Here is a 12,147-nt window from a genome sequence, read left to right on the forward strand (position 1 = left end):
AAAAGAAAATCGAAACAAAATATGAGTAAAAACAACTATGTTTTTGAATAGAACCGTTACAGAAATGTTGTTGTTGATGATGACTATATGGAAAAGGTGCTCGCTGGAGAAACTTTGGTAGTTTCGTGCATTACAGCGGTTGTTTGTTATTTGAAATGGAGGAAGCAGTTTGTGTTTTCGTGTAGGAAAAATGGAGTTATGTTGTGTTGTGGTGGGTTGTTGACATGAAATGAAGGTGGTATATTGCGTTACGATTTCAAGGTGGTTGAAAAAAGCACAACACGTGAATCTTCACATAAAAGTAAAAAAAATGAGGCTACTCGGAACAACAGCTACCTTGTTTCAACATTGCATGGTATCATGCTTCCTCATTATATAAATATATGCCACAAACTTCAATATCTATATCAAAAGAATTCGTTACAGCATAGTGCAAATGATGGTGTCAGAATGTAGCGGGGTATTCGTTACCATTAGAGATATTGACTAAATCCAAGGTAAACCATACAAGTCGAGTCGCCACCGCACTTCTATTTATCCAAAGGAATGGTTAGAAAGAGAACAAAAACCTAAAAGTTTTATCGAATCAAAATCTAGTAAAAATGTCAGAGATCTGGGTAAGGGGGTTGGTTATGCAATGGGAAGGTTTTAAGCACCCCAAAACATCCTAGGTACTCCTAGGGAGCCCTTTTCATAAGTGTTGTTTTAGTCTAAAGGGTGTAGGTATATCTAAAGTACTATTTACTAAAAGGAAGGTTAAAAGAAAATGACTCGCAAAGAGGTCGCATCCACTGCCTACGTATCTCATCTGAGTATGAGAATCAGAGTCTTCGTAGCTCGGCTACCTATGGGTTAAAGAGAAGTGTGCTCGGTAAGACGTCGCGTCTTATGCCTACGTATCTCATCTGGAATAAGAATTAGAGCAAAACGTAGTTCGGCTAACTAGGGGTTAAGGATTACCATCTGAACATGGACTTACAAAAGAGGACACCAGCTGTGTCAAAGGAGGGTGGGCAGTGTGTTCGACGTCCTAGCAGTAGGTGTCGCAGCTCGCTGAATCGAGTCTTAGGTAGTTACCTCTTTGCAATAGAACGGACTGACATGCCACAAGATCGGAGACGCACGGAAGGTCTAAAAATGGGGAAGCTCTGCTCTAGAGTTGTCATGCAATATGGACCTATGTGTTAGGATTTACAAAGGGGAACATTTACCTAATGTTAGCATGCAAAGAATAAGGGAATTCTACCTATGTTATCATACAAAGGGTTCTACCTAATGGGTGCTACCTAAACGGAACAAGAGTCGGCGGATGGAGCACGGAGAGGAGTTACGGATAAGGGTAGATGGTGATACCGGAGGCAATCGAATTACAGGTAGATGGCGATGCCTGAGGCAATCAACTTACAAGAGGATGGATGAATGCGTGCTGGTTCTGTTAAGTTTTGAAAATGATGACTCGACGTTGGATCGAGCTTTTGATCTTATTTTGAAATGGTTATCGGATGTTCGTTTTAATTCTTGTATTAACAGGTGACTAAAGAAATAAAGAAATAAATATTATACACTTTATGGGAGAGGGGTACATTTGTTATGAATGGGGATTGTTCATGGCAAACAGACAATAAGAATATATGCCTCATACATCATACAAGTAGGCAACATTTATCAATCAGATCGGATAAATAAACAATATATAATCAAACCAAAGAATCAAATAATGGAGCATTTAAACAATGCATGGGAGTATGAACATGTTAAATAATCAAGCAATAGAAAGCATGAACGAGAGAAACAAGTATAAAAGATAACAGATGAATCAAACAGATGAAAATATACACACGAAGGGTCCACTGAATAATTTAATCGGGAAATGAGGTAAGGACCAAATAAAATCAAGGTAAAAGGCCTCTAATACATGGCATATGAGATGAACAAGGAAGGATTAAAAGATCTCTTCAATTGTCATAAGCAATCCCTAAGTCAAACATCGATCATAAAGAAGTCAACGGAAAATTCAAGTCAACTTAAAAAATAACAAATAAATAGCAAATTAATCAAGAAAATTATGAAACATTAAACTAAATAAGGTGTGGTCAGGACATCATCATCCCCAAAAAATATTTTAAAAATAATGAAAATTGGCACGTGAATTAATTAAAACAAAACATAGGTCAAACCAAAAGTCAATTAATAAGACTAGGTTAGAAATAAATCAAGAATAAATACTAAATTAATCAAGAAAATTATGAAAAATTAAAATAAATAAGGTCAGGTCAGGACATCATCATCCCTTAAAAAGATTTTAAAAATAATGAAAATTGGTACGTGAATTAATTAAAATAAAACAGAAGTCAAATTAAAAGTCCACCAACCAAACTAGGTAAAAAATAAATCCAAAATAAATTGAAAATGTCAAATAAAATTCCAAGAAAAGGTCAGGCTGACCATGAGACATTGGTCAACCTTCATTCCAAAAATCAAATGCTAACAATAATTTTAAGTCATAAAAATAAAATCAATAAAAAAGTGTGTTAAAATGGACCAGTTAGAATAAATAATTAAAATAAAATACTAATATTAAAAGAAATCGAAAATAAAAATTACATAAAATTAAATAAAACGTTAAGAAAAGCGAAAAATATTTTTGGGTAATTTTATGGACAAAGAAAATATTTTAAATAAGAAAAAGAAATATGAAAATGGAAGGATTAATGGTGATGAACATGGTAAGCAAGCGCAGCTATATCAAAACATGGTCATGGAAGAGATGATTACCTAATGGAAAATAGAAGTGGAATGGAATCTGATATGTGATGAAGCTTTGCCTCCTTGCCACGAAATTCCAATGCTCTCCTAGGGTTAGGGTTTCAGCTTCTTAAATAGGGTGGATTAGGTGTTCTTATGGGCTTTTTAATAAGTGATTTATCCATAAGAATAAAAGTGTGAAGTGAGGTGTAAAATGTTGTTATTTTGGGACAAACTTAAGTGAATGGATGTCCAATGCATGGCCAAAAGAGGTAAAAAAAACATGACTGGTTTGTGCAGCATGCTTAGAAAATCTTATTGGGCCAGCCAGACCCAAAATCTGCCTAGAAAATCAAGTCATGGTGCCCACTTTAAATGAATGTATCTCTCAAACCATGGATCCAAATGAGATGATTCCAAAAGTATGTGAAATAGGACATGGCAAGGTACAATTGTTGTGAAGAAATTATTTTCAAATAATGCCTTGAAGTGCAAGAAAGCTGGCCAAGAAGTCTTGACAAATTTTGAAGATTTTGGACTTAGAAATTTTTCTAAGTGTCCTAAAACAATGTCTCACTTTGACTAAGCATAACTTTCTCAATTCTAATCCAAATGGAGCAAACTTTATATCTCTAGAAATCTTGGAACAAGAGGAACAACTTTCATGTTGGAGAAATGTTCAAATGGAGCTTTTATCGTGATGTAAAATGGGCTTAAAGTGAGTGCAACGATCATGAAAACTTGCCCTAAATGGAAAGTCAACCATTTCCAAATTAAGTAACTTTTCCAATTCCTGATTAAATGATGAATCCATGATCCAACCTTGATAAAATTTCACATGTAGGATCCCTTAGGCATGGATTTTGAGATTCCACTCTCAAAATGTCAGGAGTTGACTTTTCTAGCCCCACAGTTGACTTTTCCCAAACTATCTGATTCCCGATTCCATTGATCAATTGAAGCACTTCTAGCTCAAATAAAGAGCTGATTTTTTGTATGTAGACTCTTGTGGACATATGGAGGTCCATGGAAAAGATTTTCACCCAAAGAATCAGAAATAAACTGATTTTATACCAAACCCTAGTTTTAGGGCAAAATGATCAATAATTGATTGCACTGATTGCCAATGGATCTTTCTGAGATAATTGTGAATCTTCCTAGGCCAAGATGCATCTCTAATCATGACATGGATGAGCTCCTCTACTTCCAACCAAACATTTCCCGTTGCAGGTAGCCATGAAACCCTAATTTATGATTAAATCCAGATGAACACTCTGATAGCTTTGAATCCTTCACTGATGAACTGAGGACCATAATAAGATACTTGGACCTCCCTGAGACCCTTGAGACTTGTATACTTAGAAAATGAAGTCCAATTCTCAATCTTGCTTTGTGTGGGCTCCTTCTGTTAAGGAGTGATCGATCAAAACCTGATCTCCATGTCACTAATGCAGTATGCAATAAGTAGGACCTAATATGATGCTAATGAAGTGTAAAACATAATCACATGCTTACAGAAAAAATGAAGGGTAAATTTTGGGGTATTACAATTGCCCCTATTCAATCAACTGGAAACCCGAAAGGAAGATAGCAACGACTTTCGCACTTTCGAGGTATCAAGTGATTGAATACGATAAAAGCCCGAAAATTTACACTAAAGTGAAAAAAGGAAGTAACAATGCCTGTCAGAATCGGACAAGAGGTGGTCTTGAAAAAGAATCCGTCTGGTACGGTGAGAGTCGGTCTGAACACCGAAAAAGAATGTTAGCCTGAATACCAAAATAAATGGTAACACAGAAATAACCATGGCCTGAATGCCGCTCATCAATCTGAATACTGGAAATGACTTCTATCTGAGCATCGGGCGATACTTGATTATCAAACATCGGTCTGAACACCAGGAAACTGGCCTAAGTGCCACTTTGGTCTGAATACCGGAAAACTGGCCTGAATGCCACAAGTTGCATCGACCTGAATGTCGGAAACTTCTTCGATCTAAACATCGGAAAACTGGCCTGAGTGCCACTTCGGTCCGAATACCGGAAAATTGGCTTGAATGCCACAAGTTGCATCGACCTGAATGTCGGAAACTTCTTCGATCTGAACATCGGACGATATTAGATTATCAAACATCGGTCTGAACAGCGGGAAACTGGCCTGAGTGCCACTTCGGTCTGAATACCGGAAAACTGGCCTGAATGCCACAAGTTGCATCGACCTGAATGTCGGAAACTTCTTCGATCTGAACATCGAAAAACTGGCCTGAATGCCACTTCGGTCTGAATACCGGAAACTTGGCCTGAATGCCACAAGTTGCGTCGACCTGAACGTCGGAAACTTCTTCGATCTGAACATCGGAAAACTGGCCTGAATGCCACTTCGGTCTGAATACCGGAAACTTTCATGCCTGTCAGCATCGACAGAAATAGGGAAAATGATAATTGAGGCAGCGCGTGGGCTAACGACCCCTGCTGGGAATAATAAAGATAAGTCATGAACAATCTTCAGTCTGAGTACTGGCAACAACTTCTGGCTTATCACTTGGGATACCGAGAATGCCTTATGCTTTACATGCGTATGTTTGAATTTTTCAATGGCGTAATGCTCCATGAAAATGGAAATGCTACGCAATTTGGGAGGATGCAATGCAATATGATTCTACATGCAGGGATGCGAAATGCTTGATTAGAGAGAACGCCAAGCTGAGGCAAGGAATTCTGCTGGGGAAATGATCACCATCTTCTGGACCCTGACAAGGCTGTTGGAGATGCACAGCACAAAAAACTCTGTGGGGAAATGACCCGCCACACGGTGTTCTGGCAAATAACAAAATATCGAGGCTCTGACTGGGGAGAGAATGGGACTGAAAACTTACTGCTGAGGAAAGCGACAGTGGTTCTGGAAACCATAATCTACGAGAGAGACGACTCAGCAGGGGAATCAAACACCGATACGGTACCGAGATTCTGCTTCAAGGAAAGAGACAATGGGTCTAGCGTCGAGATCATCGATCTGGCATCGAACTCTGAGGAGCATCCGCTTCTGCTGGGAAGATACAGTCTGGCATTGTCCTCTCCGTTGGGGATATACAGTCAGACACTGTCGACTCTACTGGTGAATGTATAATCTGACACAAATGCTTGGGGAAGTACAGCAGTGAGAGCCTGCTGGGGATTGAAGAATCCAACGCTCGGACCAGCTCTGTAGGGATAAGATACCAAATTCCAACAGTTGAGGAAAAACATCCGCGATCATTTGATGGGGACCTTAAGGAAATTCCCCGAGTGTACCTGTTCTGAATAGACGATCCAAATCACTTAAAATTTACAGCAATTTTCAATGTTTATTAAGCACGTACCTGTAAAGCTCTTATCTTTCATGATGCAATGTTTATCAAAAATTCGGACGTCATTTTTGCAAACAAAACAATAAAATGAAAATGAACACAGAGATGTACTGAATAACATGATTTTATTGATTGAGTGGCCTCTGAATAGGTATTTACATCAGGAAGCAATCCCTGGAAAGAGGTAATTGCACAACAGATAAAAACAGAAATTAATCTAATGGCAATGTGAAATGGATTTCTATCGGGTTCCAATTCTGTTATGATTCGCTCGTCTTCAAGATCCTCCAGATGATCAGCTTTCCGAAAAAAGTGATTGGACTATTTCCTATCCTTCGGAAGTTTCCTGTTATCGACACGAGATGATATTCAGAACTACTCAGAACGCAGCCATTCGCTTAATCCCTAACTTTTGCCAGGATCGCCCTTTCGGGTTTTCAATCCACCGGGATATCCATTTTTGCCTAAGTTGCCTTTTTCAGGTTTTCAACTTACCGGGTGTACAATCTTTTCATTTTTAATCCCTAACTTTTGCCCGAACCTTTTTCATTTTCTTGGTTCGCCGGGATGCCCCTTTTTTTTTTGCCTGGACTATTCTTTTTATTGTCCAGCGGGTCTATTTTATGCGAAGTATTTTTAAACTGCGTCTGAGTTCACAGGGGAAGTGAAGTCTTCACCATCCATAGTTGCAAGCATTAAGGCTCCACCATCAAAAACCTTGGTGACAATATACAGTCCATCATAGTTAGGAGTCCACTTGCCCCTGTGATCTGTCTGAGGAGGAAGGATCCTTTTCAACACTAGATCTCCGACTTGGAAGCATCGAGGGCGCACTTTTCGATTAAAGGCTCTCTTCATCCGACTTTGATACAACTGCCCATGACAAATGGCTGCCATTCGCTTCTCTTCGATAAGACTCAACTCATTGAACCTTGTCCGAACCCATTCAGCTTCGTCTAACTTGACATCCAGCAGGACTCTTAGAGAAGGAATCTCCACTTCAACAGGTAGGACTGCTTCCATACCATACACAAGGGAGTAAGGGGTTGCCCCGGTCGATGTACGTACTGAAGTATGGTACCCATGCAAGGCGAAGGGTAGCATCTCATGCCAATATCTGTACGTAACGACCATCTTCTGCACGATCTTCTTTATGTTCTTCTTTGCTGCCTCAACAGCATCGTTCATCTTAGGACGATAAGGGGAAGAGTTGTGATGTTGAATGTTGAAGTTCTTGCACAACTCCTTCATCATTTTGTTATTGAGGTTAGAACCATTATTAGTAATGATTCTTTCGGGAATCCTATAACGACAAATGATTTCTTTCTTAATGAATCGGGTAACCACATGTCTGGTGACCTTCGCAAATGACGCTGCTTCGACCCACTTGGTGAAATAGTCGATGGCAACAAGGATGAAACGATGCCCGTTGGAAGCAGTCGGCTCAATATTTCCAATCATATCAATGCCCCACATAGCAAACGACCATGGCGAAGACATCACATTCAGAGGATTTGGCGGCACATGCATCTTATCAGCATAAATTTGGCATTTATGACACTTCCGAGCATATTTGAAACAATCAGATTCCATGGTCATCCAGTAATAACCCGCTCTCAACAACTTCTTAGCCATTGCATGTCCACCGGCATGAGTACCGAAGGAGCCTTCATGAACTTCCTACATTAACATGTCTGTTTCGTGTCTATCCACGTGTAACACCTCAAAATTTGCCCTCCTCTCTTGGGACTAGCATTAACATATTTGCATTGCATTTTAGGTCATTAGGCATTTCATATTGCATAACATGTGGTTACATAGTGCAAGCCATCTTCCCAAGTCTTAATCAGGAGATGAGGAAGTTCAAAGGTGCAAGCTAGGGTTTAATGACTGATCATGGGCCATCTGAGGATTGGACTGTGAATTAGGGTTTCATGATTCTCAAGGGATATTGGTCTTCATCTTGATTACAATGATACATCATCATCATCATGATTGGGTGTCATCAGAAGATTGAAGAAGATTCCCTGAGATTAGGGTTTTGGCCACTGGTCAACCCTAATCAGTTGTATTGGGCCAATCAGGGCTGGATCAGGAGATGGGGTTTGAGATAGGTTATGAGGTTCATTTTGTGATTATATTGTGCTTATTGAGGCTAGGGTGTAACCCTTGAGCCATTTCAGTTGGAAGTTAGGGTTCAAATTGATCTATGCATTGCCAGATTCATCTGTCAGATGAAAAGTCAACTGTGGTCAACTGTACATGATCTGATGGATGTGGAGGTGGAAATGAGTGGAAGACACTTCATTCATGTTGGAACAAGTGTTGAATGACATCTCAAAGCTTAAGAATGAAGAAAATCAAGTCAGGACAAAAACTGCCAAAAATAGAAAGTGACTTGTAACTGAAGTTTCCAAAAATGGAAAGTTTTGGACCTCAAAGCCACGTGTCCAAAGAAGCTTCAAATGAAAATTTGTTCAACATGAAAGTTGTAGATCTTGTTCTCACCTTTCCAAAAAGTCCAAGAACTTGAAAATCCCATGTATGGTTGGAAAGTTGTGGCTCAGTGAATTTCAAAAATGACCCGTAATCAGGAGGCCATAATTTCCACATGCTTTGTCCAAATTGCAAGTTCTTTATATGCACAAACTCCATTTGACATGTACTTTGAGGGTGCATCATTGGATTTTCCCAAAAATGGCCAAGGCAAAAAGTCACTTTTCAACTGGACAGCTGAATTGGACCAGGGGCAAAATTGTCCAAATGTCAAAATAATTGGAATTTTTGAATGGGACTTTTTCCAACACCTCAGGAATGGCATTTTGAGCTTGTTTGAATCTTCATTTTATGGTTAATGCACATGGTTTGAGTTTTGGGTTGAAAAATGAAATGGTCAAAAATGGATCAATTACCACACACATGTGATTTTGAGAAATACTCAACCAATTGGAATGAAACAAGTTTCTACACATTACATATGTCATTTGGGGATTGCTTGAGCTGTCAAAACAGCTGGCACTAGCTGTCATGATGTATTTACCATTTTGCCCTTGTTTACAAAATAACCAATTTCACTTAACATGTCCAAATTGCTAATTATGTGGATTAAGCTACAATTAAGCTACCATATAAATTCCAAATCACTTCATAATCATAACAGAAACACACTTTTCCCAAGATTGGATCTGAACTATTGCAATTCTCTCCATTTTCATCAAGAACACCATAGGCACAAAACTCCATCAAACTTCACCAAATCTCCACCAATTCTCGAATTTTTTGTTGCATTGAACTCCATCCCTCATCCTCTCGATCTGTTTGTGATGTTTGGACGGGAAAGAGGCTTGAAACGTGACTGTCCAACATAGCCTCATCCATGGTGAATCACGATTACGCGCAATAGGAGCAACATCAGTTGAACTTGAGCATATACTTCATCTCCTTGGAGCTTCTAGTTGAGCTGTTGAAGGTCAAAACGCACGAACTCATCCGATTCTCGCGCTGCCATATCCAAGTGAGTGAAATTCGAAACTCACGAAAAGCTTGATTGTTATGTGCATTCTATAGTGCGTTTGATGTAGAGAACAGTGGTAGTTTCAGTTTTAGGAATGGTTTAGTGTAGGCTAAGAAATCGTGATTTAAAGTTTCAATGTCAAACCCTAGATCGATCGATTCTTGAGTTTTAGGAATTGTTAGGTTGTTTGGAATAGATATTTGGATTCTACAGGTTCATACGATTCCAACGCATATCTGTTTGTTCATTTTGGTGAGGTTTTGAAAATTAAGTGTTCTTGAGCATTTTGTAAAATTCTGGGCAAAGTTTGGTTGAAGAAGATGAAATTACCTTGTTTGATCTTGAAAACGATTTGAACTTTCAAATTCAGCGTTTCCCGCTCCTGCTCAAAATAATTACCAAACTGCCATTGTGTTTTTTAATTAATTTCATTTAATTAGTTAAAAATTGATAGCATCTTAAAAATTCATAAAAAATAGTAAAAAATTCCTAAAAATATGGAGATTTTTTCCTTGACTTTGTTGACTTGTGTAGGATTTTTTTGACCTATTGGTCAAAGTTGTGCTTGGCAAATATTTTATTTGGCATAGGCTTTTCTAATGTATGTCACATTTTGATACATTTTGGCAATTTGATCATGAAATACTCATATCATAAAATAAATGGCTGAAAATTTTTGTGGTGGTTCTTGACTCACTGAGGATTATTTATATGTAAATTTCATGAATTTTTGATACCTGGTCAGAGAGCAGCAAATTCTGGAACTTAGGTGTGACAATTTGTGTCACACCTCTTGATGTCAACTTGTTGAATTTAATTGGATAACCTATGCATGTTAGAATTGAATGAAATTTGGCATGGTGAATTGTTGATATGTTAGGATGCTTGATGAATTTTTGTGGAATTGTTCATTGCATTTTCAATTTAATCTTGATTTTTCATTTCTGGTGATTGAAATTGCAAGCTCATGTGATACATGTTGGTAGATTGATTGGGAAATCCTCATATTGTATTGTATGGCCATGAAATTTGATATGCATGAACTAGACACATTGTGTGACCTCCCTGTTTTGGTCTCATCCATTTCTTTTTTGTTTTCAATGAGATATGAATTTTTGAATTGGATGTATGCATTGATGGTGTGAATTGAAGCATGAAATTGTGTCTGTTTTTGTTGATTTTCATTGACATGGTTCCATCTGCCCAATTGAGCTCAAATTTGACATGGTAGACCTTGATTGACCCCTGTTTAGGTGTATTTAATTTGAGAATTTTTTGATGTGTTTTGGTATGGATTTGAATGCAATACTTCTGTTTGTATGCTTGGTGGTTCATTTGACCTCATATGGATTGTTTTGTGCATGAATTGAACATGATGGATGATATAAACATGAGACCAATGATGTTTGATCTTGTTTGATGTTAATTTGATGTTGGATGGTGGATACCTTGCTGTTTTAACTTTTTTCTTGCTTTTGGACCCTAGGCTTGGCCTAGTGGTCTAGTTGCTAATATTTGCTTGATTTTTCAGGATCAAAAAAGCAATGTACATGGAGAATGATACAAGTTGATTTTAATTGATGTTGTGGATGTTTGTACACTAACATAACATTGTTTTGTAGGTGTTGGAGCTTGGGCTTAAGCCTTGAGCTTGCTTTGTGTTGTATTGTTTAAACTGTTTATTGTTTACAGTTTGTCTGATTGAGTACTGACTGAGTTTGATTGTTTCCAGGTACTTTAGTTGCTCAGTTCCTTGTGAACTATTGCTTTGCTTTGCTTTGCATAAGCAACTTGCATCGAGGTAACTTCCTAACTTCATGTAGTCTGGAGACCCGGCTGTTACCGGGCCGGGCAAATTGTCTGAAGTCCTCCTTAAGAGGCAATGATTGTGTATGTTTATTTTTCAAGCCCAAGCAGGAAAAGTCCTTCAAGTAAGGCAATTGGTGGAAGGTAGGGACAAGCAATCTGTCCCCCACTATTCAGTGAGTCTTCTCCTTGCTCCCATTACATGGTTGTAGCATTGAGATCAAAAGCCCAAGATCTTGTGCAGTGCACATTGAGTCAGAGTCATCGAGTATAGAAGGGTTCCCCTATTCTGGACCCATGCTCATTTGTCAGCTCTCCCTGGTTAGGCATAAGAGCTGTGAGGTCTGATCCTCACTTCATCCTTTCATCTGCTTCACCTTAGCCTCGTAATGGCAAGGTTAAGAGCAAATCCAGCCCATACAGACGACTTGCTGAGGCAGTCAAACCTGATTGATTGAGCCCCTTTGTTTGGTTATAGTGGGTGCTATGTGGATATCTGATTGACATGTTTGTTTGAGATGCCTGTTCTCATTTAATGTTGATATATGATTGTATGCTTGTGTGCTAGCTTCTTTCCTGGTTAGGTTAGTTTGCTTATGCAAGTAGGATAGAAAACCGAACTTAGGGTTAACGATGCATGACAACATTAGGCTCGAGTCTCAGCTCCCTAGTTGTGTGTCTTTCCCCGGTTTCTGGTTAGCAATTTAGTCCCTTTCAGGGGAACTACATCGCCCTG

Source organism: Lathyrus oleraceus, chromosome 7, assembly GCF_024323335.1.
Source record: "Lathyrus oleraceus cultivar Zhongwan6 chromosome 7, CAAS_Psat_ZW6_1.0, whole genome shotgun sequence".
Taxonomy (NCBI): domain Eukaryota; kingdom Viridiplantae; phylum Streptophyta; class Magnoliopsida; order Fabales; family Fabaceae; genus Lathyrus; species Lathyrus oleraceus.